A 6,397-nucleotide genomic window follows, 5' to 3' on the forward strand; every position below is an offset into this window, starting at 1 on the left:
AAATGAGTCACTAAGACAAGACCATATTCAAGAGGTGGGAAATTAGACTTCACCTTTTTATGGCAGGAGCATCAAACAACTTGCTGATATATTTTATAAAATGATGGCATAATATTCTATCTAGTAAATACAGCAAGTGTAACCATTTCACCTACAGTTACACATTTAGGTTGCTTCCATTCTTAGACTGTGATTAATATATGTATTTATCAGGTCTTCTAGAAGTAATTATATATTGCATTATACCACCTAGATTCCAAAAGAGAATTTATATTAAACATGTGAGCACTTAGTAAAGGTACTTTGATTTGGAAATAATGTCATTTTAAGAGCTAAGACTGCCTTAATTGGTGATAGATAACCTTAGAAAGAGATGGGGAAGCAGGCAGATGTTCCTACCATAGAAGTCCAAGAAAGCTGAATGCATCCAAAACTATAAATTCATATTGTGAGCAATAACATTTTCCAATCTAAGACAGACTATCAGAGTGAATGTTCCAAGCTTACTTGGCATTGGCAGCTACAGGAACTGGAAAGCCAATATGCCTCATGGGATGGGGGTGGGGCTCTGGCTGATGAGAAACACCATTATGGTCTTCCCTAGGTTGTGTAAGATCCTCAAGAAAATATATATTGCAGATTTTTGTCTATATAAATAATTTGATTTTTAAATGTATGACAAAATTTATGGGCTCATTTGAATTAATTTTTTTTTATGACACTAACTGTTTGGTTTATTTTTCCTTGTACAAGCTCCTCGATGTTTATGACACAAGAGATCGGTCTTAAGTAACTGTCAACTCTACTTGGATTTCTGTAATTTTTAACATTTAGAGTTATGGATCGAGAAGAGGCACTTAGATATCTCTTTATTTTTCAATCAAAGCACATGAGGATTCTTAGTGGTATCTAGGTACCACCTTTTCTTGTTCAGATCCTGGACCCATATCTTCATGTTATTATTTTCAAATATGCAACTCCTAGATAATTTTATATATCCTGACAGGAGAAAAAGGTACTAACACTGTTATCATTCACAACACCATGACTCTTCAGAACCTCTTTGTACTGAAATAATGTAGATCTTCTTGCCATTGTAACATCCTAATACCTTGCATCATTACTCATGATTCTTCATCTCATGATCTCTATGATGCTGCCTATGAATATAGACTTCCAGTGACTCTCTTAAAGATCATTACTGTGCTTCATTGGTGATGAACACATATGCAAATCTTACCCAGAATATGCAGGAAAATGTGAACAATAATTCATTTTCTGAAATATTAAATCATTGTGTTGTACACCTGAAACTAATAAACTATAAGCAACTATATGTCAGTAAGAATAAACATCTTTTAAAAATAATAATTAATTTTCTGGTCCTAATAAACTTACATTTCAGAATTTTATAGAGTAAATATTTCAGTTGCATCTTTTCTTGAATACATTATTCCATAATCACTGCGTTTCTAGAATATGATCTTCTCAATCCTGACTATACCTGTTCTTACCACACACCACCACCAATAAGAAGGTTAGGCAAGGGACACTTGAGAAGAGTGAGAAGAGCAGAAAGAATATTTGTCCTTGGTCTGGTCCAAGAGAGGTCTTCCCAGAAGAGACTGCTGGCCCCAGAGGGCCTCTTGGAAATATTCAAGAAAAGTATTCTAAAGCACTAGGCCCATTGTGTAGCCTGGGCCTAGGGGGCCTGGGGGAGACCCTCAGATTGCCCAGGTTTAAGGGTCATATGGAATACAGACACAGATGACATACAGAAGTTAATTGTTGCAGATAAATGCCTTAGGGAAGAGTACAGTAACAGGTGATATATTGTAGGATAGAAGGGCAGCCAAGAGAGTAACAAAGATGAAAGGCAATGCCATGGCAGTGAAAAAAATCCTCATGATGAGTCACATGGAGGTGGATTCCCTGAAGAGACTCAGAAAAGAGTCATTGAATTTTAGTTCTGTAGTTTTAAAATAGTGTTCTAAGCTCCAGGCTTTGTGGAGTTTTGCTGATCAATTCTCAATCCTCATCTTTTCTGACCTAGAAGTAGCATTTGACACTTCATCATTTCTACCTGATACCTTTTGGGTACTTTGCTTCCAGAACATCAAACTCATGTAGTTTTTCTCCTAACTCTGGCTGTTCTTTCTCTGTCTGCCTTTATTTCTATTCACCTCATGTATCTCTAATCAGATTTCCCAGAGCTCAGTCCTTGGACTATATCTCTTCTATATTTAGTCACTTGTTTGGTGCTTCATTCAGTTATGTTGCTTTAAATACCATTTACACACTCTTGATTTTCATAGTCATAGTAATCATATGGGGTCACATAGAGTCGGACAGGACTGAAGTGACTTAGCAGCAGCAGTAATCATATATTCATCCCAAATGTCTTTTCAGAACTTCAGAATCATATAGCCTGCTACCTACTTGATGTCTGCATTTGGATGTTTAAGAAACATGCCTAACTAGTATGTGGAAAGTTGAACTCCTGATATGCAATGCCCCCAAACTTGACCCACCCATAATACACCCCATCTTATTTGATGACCACACCGTCCCCTCTGTTGCTCATAATAAAAACCTGGATTCATCCTTCATTCTTCTTTTTCTCTTATACACAGTGGTCCCTGGAGCCTGTTTCAACTAACATATACGAGCCAATTATGGCCTTCCTTTCCATCCCTGAAGCCGCCGAGGCCACATGCGCTAGGCTGCCGTGCCGCTGCTGAGATGCGTTAAGTCAGCTTCTATTTGTTGGCCGCCCTCGGGGGCAATTCCTCTCTCAGGGCCAAGGAAATCAAAAAGATCCTGAATGGCATCGGCACTGAGGCAGACAATGACCAGCTCAATAAGGTCATCAGTGAGCTGAACAGAAAGAACATTGAGGAGTCATTACCCAGGATATTGGCAAGCTGGCCAGTGTGCCTGCTGGTGGGGCTGTGGCTGTCTCTGATACCCCAGGATCTGCAGCACCTGCTGCAGGTTCTGCTCCAGCCACAGCAGAGGAGAAGAAGGAGGAGAAGAAGGAAGAGTCAGAGTAGTCAGATGACGACACGGGGTTTGGCTTGTTTGACTAGAGTCCCACTCCTGCAAATAAAATCCTTTTTATGTTAAAAAAAAAAAAAAAAGAAAAAAAAAGCCAATTGTGCACTTCTTTTCCCAACTCTGTGTTCATACCTTAGGTACTTACAAGAGGTCCTGACACATAGTATGTATACCATTGTTGTTGTTTGGTCACTAAGTTGTGTCTGACTCTTTGTGAGCCCACCAGGCTCCTCTGTCCATGGGATTTCCCAGACAAGAATACTGTATTGCTACCTTGAGAAAGAAAAACAGAGCTGGAGGAATCAGGCTCCCTGACTTCAGGTTATACTAAAAAGCTACAGTCATCAGAACAGTATGGTATTGGCACAAAAGCAGACTAATAGATCAATGGAACAGGATAGAAAACCCAGAGATAAATCCACACACTTATGATCACCTGATCTATGATAAAGGAGGCCAGAATATACAATGGAGCAAAGATAGCCTCTTCAATAAGTGCTGGTGGAAAAACTGAACAGCTATATCAGATCAGATCAGATCAGTCGCTTAGTCGTGTCTGACTCTTTGCGACCCCATGAGTCGCAGCATGCCAGGCCTCCTTCCCCATCACCAACTCCTGGAGTTCACTCAGACTCACGTCCATGGAGTCAGTGATGCCATCCAGCCATCTCATCCTCTGTCGTCCCCTTCTCCTCCTGCCCCCAATCCCTCCCAGCATCAGAGTCTTTTCCAATGAGTCAGCTCTTCGCATGAGGTGGCCAAAGTGCTGCAGTTTCAGCTTTAGCATCATTCCTTCCAAAGAACACCCAGGGCTGATCTCCTTCAGAATGGACTGGTTGGATCTCCTTGCAGTCCAAGGGACTCTCAAGAGTCTTCTCCAACACCACAGTTCAAAAGCATCAATTCTTCGGCGCTCAGCCTTCTTCACAGTCCAACTCTCACATCCATACATGACTAACGGAAAAACCATAGCCTTGACTAGACGAACCGTTGTTGGCAAAGTCATGTCTCTGCTTTTGAATATGCTATCTAGGTTGGTCATAACTTTCCTTCCAAGGAGTAAGCGTCTTTTAATTTCATGGCTGCAGTCGCCATCTGCAGTGATTTTGGAGCCCAGAAAAATAAAGTCTGACACTGTTTCCACTGTTTCCCCATCTATTTCCCATGAAGTGATGGGATGCCATGATCTTTGTTTTCTGAATGTTGAGCTTTAAGCCAACTTTTTCACTCTCCACTTTCACTTTCATCAAGAGGCTTTTGAGTTCCTCTTCACTTTCTGCTATAAGGGTGGTGTCATCTGCATATCTGAGGTTATTGATATTTCTCCCAGCAATATGTAAGAGTGAAATTAGAACAGTCTCCAACATCATAGACAAAAATAAATTCAAAATGGATTAAAGACCTAAATGTAATGCCAGATACTATAAAACTCTTAGAGGAAAATAGGCAGAACACTTGCTGACATAAACTACAGCAAGATCTTTTGTGACCCACCACCTAGAGTAGTAAAAATAAAAACAAAAACAAACAGGAGCTAATTAAACTTAAAAGCTTTTGCACAGCAAAGGAAACCATAAACTAAATGAAAAGACAACCAACAGAATGGGAGAAAATATCTGCAAACAAAGTGACTGACAAGGGATTCATCTCCAAAACATACAAACAGCTCATACAGCTCAGTAATAACAACAACAAAAAAAAATCAAAAATTTGATAGAAGATCTAAACAGACATTTCTCCAAAGAAGATATACAAATGGACAAAAAACGCATGAAAAGATGCTCAGCATCACTAATTATTAGAGAAATACAAATCAAAAATCAAAACCACAGTGAGTTTTTTGATGATGGCCATTCTGACTACCTCACACTGGTCAGAATGGCCATCATCCGAAAACCTAGAAACGGGACTTCCTTGGTTGTCCAGTGGTTAAGAATTCACCTGCCAATGCAGGGGATGTGGGTTTGATCCTTGGTTTAGGAAGAACCCACATGCAGTGCAGCAACTAAGCCCATATACCACAATAACAGAGCCCGTACACTAGAGCCTGTGAGCCACAACTACTGAGTCTGTGTGCCTAGAGCTATATTCTGCAACAAGAGAAACCACCACAATGAGAAGCCCATGCACTGCAACAAAGAGTAGCCCTCACTTGCTCCAACTAGAGAAAGCCTACATGCAACAAGGAAGAACTGGCATAGCCAAAAAAAAAAAAAAAATCTACAAACAATAAATGCTTTAGAGGGTGTGGAGAAAAGAGAACCTTTCTAGACTGTTGATGGGAAAGAAAATTGGTGCAGCCACTATGGAGAATGGTATGAAGGTTCCTTAAAAAACTAAAAATAGAGTTACCGTATTATCCAGCAACTCTGCTCCTGGGCATATATCCAGAGAAAACCATAATTTGAAAAGATACATGCACCCCAATGTTCACTGCAACACTATTTATAATAGCCAGGACATGGAAGAAACCTAAATGTCCAACAGAGGACTGGATGGATAAAGACAATGTGGTATATATATATGATGGAATATTACTCAGCCATAAAAGGAATAAAATAATTGTCACTTACAGTAATACAGATGGACCCAGAGATTGTCATACTGAGTGAAGCAAGTCAGGGAGACAAAGACAAATATTGAATGATATTGCTTATATGTGGAATCTAAAAAAATGGTACAAATGAACATACTTACAAAAGAGAAATAGAGTTCAGTTCAGTTCAGTTGCTCAGTTGTGTCCGACTCTTTGCAACCCCATGGACTGCAGCACACCAAGCCTCCCTGTCCTTCACCAACTCCCAGAGTTTACCCAAACTCATGTCCATTGAGTCGATGATGCCATCCAACCATCTCATCCTCTGTTGTCCCCTTCTCCTCCTGCCCTCAATCTTTCCCAGCATCAGGGTCTCTTCAAATGAGTCAGTTCTTCGCATCAGGTAGCCAAAGTATTGGAGCTTCAGCTTCAACATCAGTCCTTCCAATGAACACTCAGGACTGATCTCCTTTAGGATGGACTGGTTGGATCTCCTTGCAACCCAAGGGACTTGCAAGAGTTTTCTCCAACACCACAGTTCAAAAGCATCAATTCTTCTGCACTCAGCTTTCTTTATAGTCCAACTCTCACATTCATACATGACTAACGGAAAAACCATAGCCTTGACTAGATGGACCTTTGTCGGCAAAGTAATGTCTCTGCTTTTTAATATGCTGTCTAGGTTGGTCATAACTTTCCTTCCAAGGAGTAAGCGTCTTTTAATTTCATGGCTGCAGTGCCCATCTGCAGGGATTTTGGAGCACCCAAAAATAAAGTCTGACACTGTTTCCACTGTTTCCCCAC

General features: G+C 40.2%; 1 pseudogene; it reads left to right on the plus strand.

The window, feature by feature from the left end:
• The first annotated feature begins 2,742 nt into the window (after positions 1–2,742).
• Positions 2,743–3,089, plus strand: LOC147339877 (large ribosomal subunit protein P2 pseudogene; annotated as a pseudogene).
• The last annotated feature ends 3,308 nt before the right edge of the window (positions 3,090–6,397 follow it).

This window comes from Bos grunniens, chromosome X (genome assembly GCF_055505025.1).
Source record: "Bos grunniens cultivar Pamir isolate PY7600 chromosome X, Bosgru_T2T1.0, whole genome shotgun sequence".
Taxonomy (NCBI): Eukaryota; Metazoa; Chordata; class Mammalia; order Artiodactyla; family Bovidae; genus Bos; species Bos grunniens.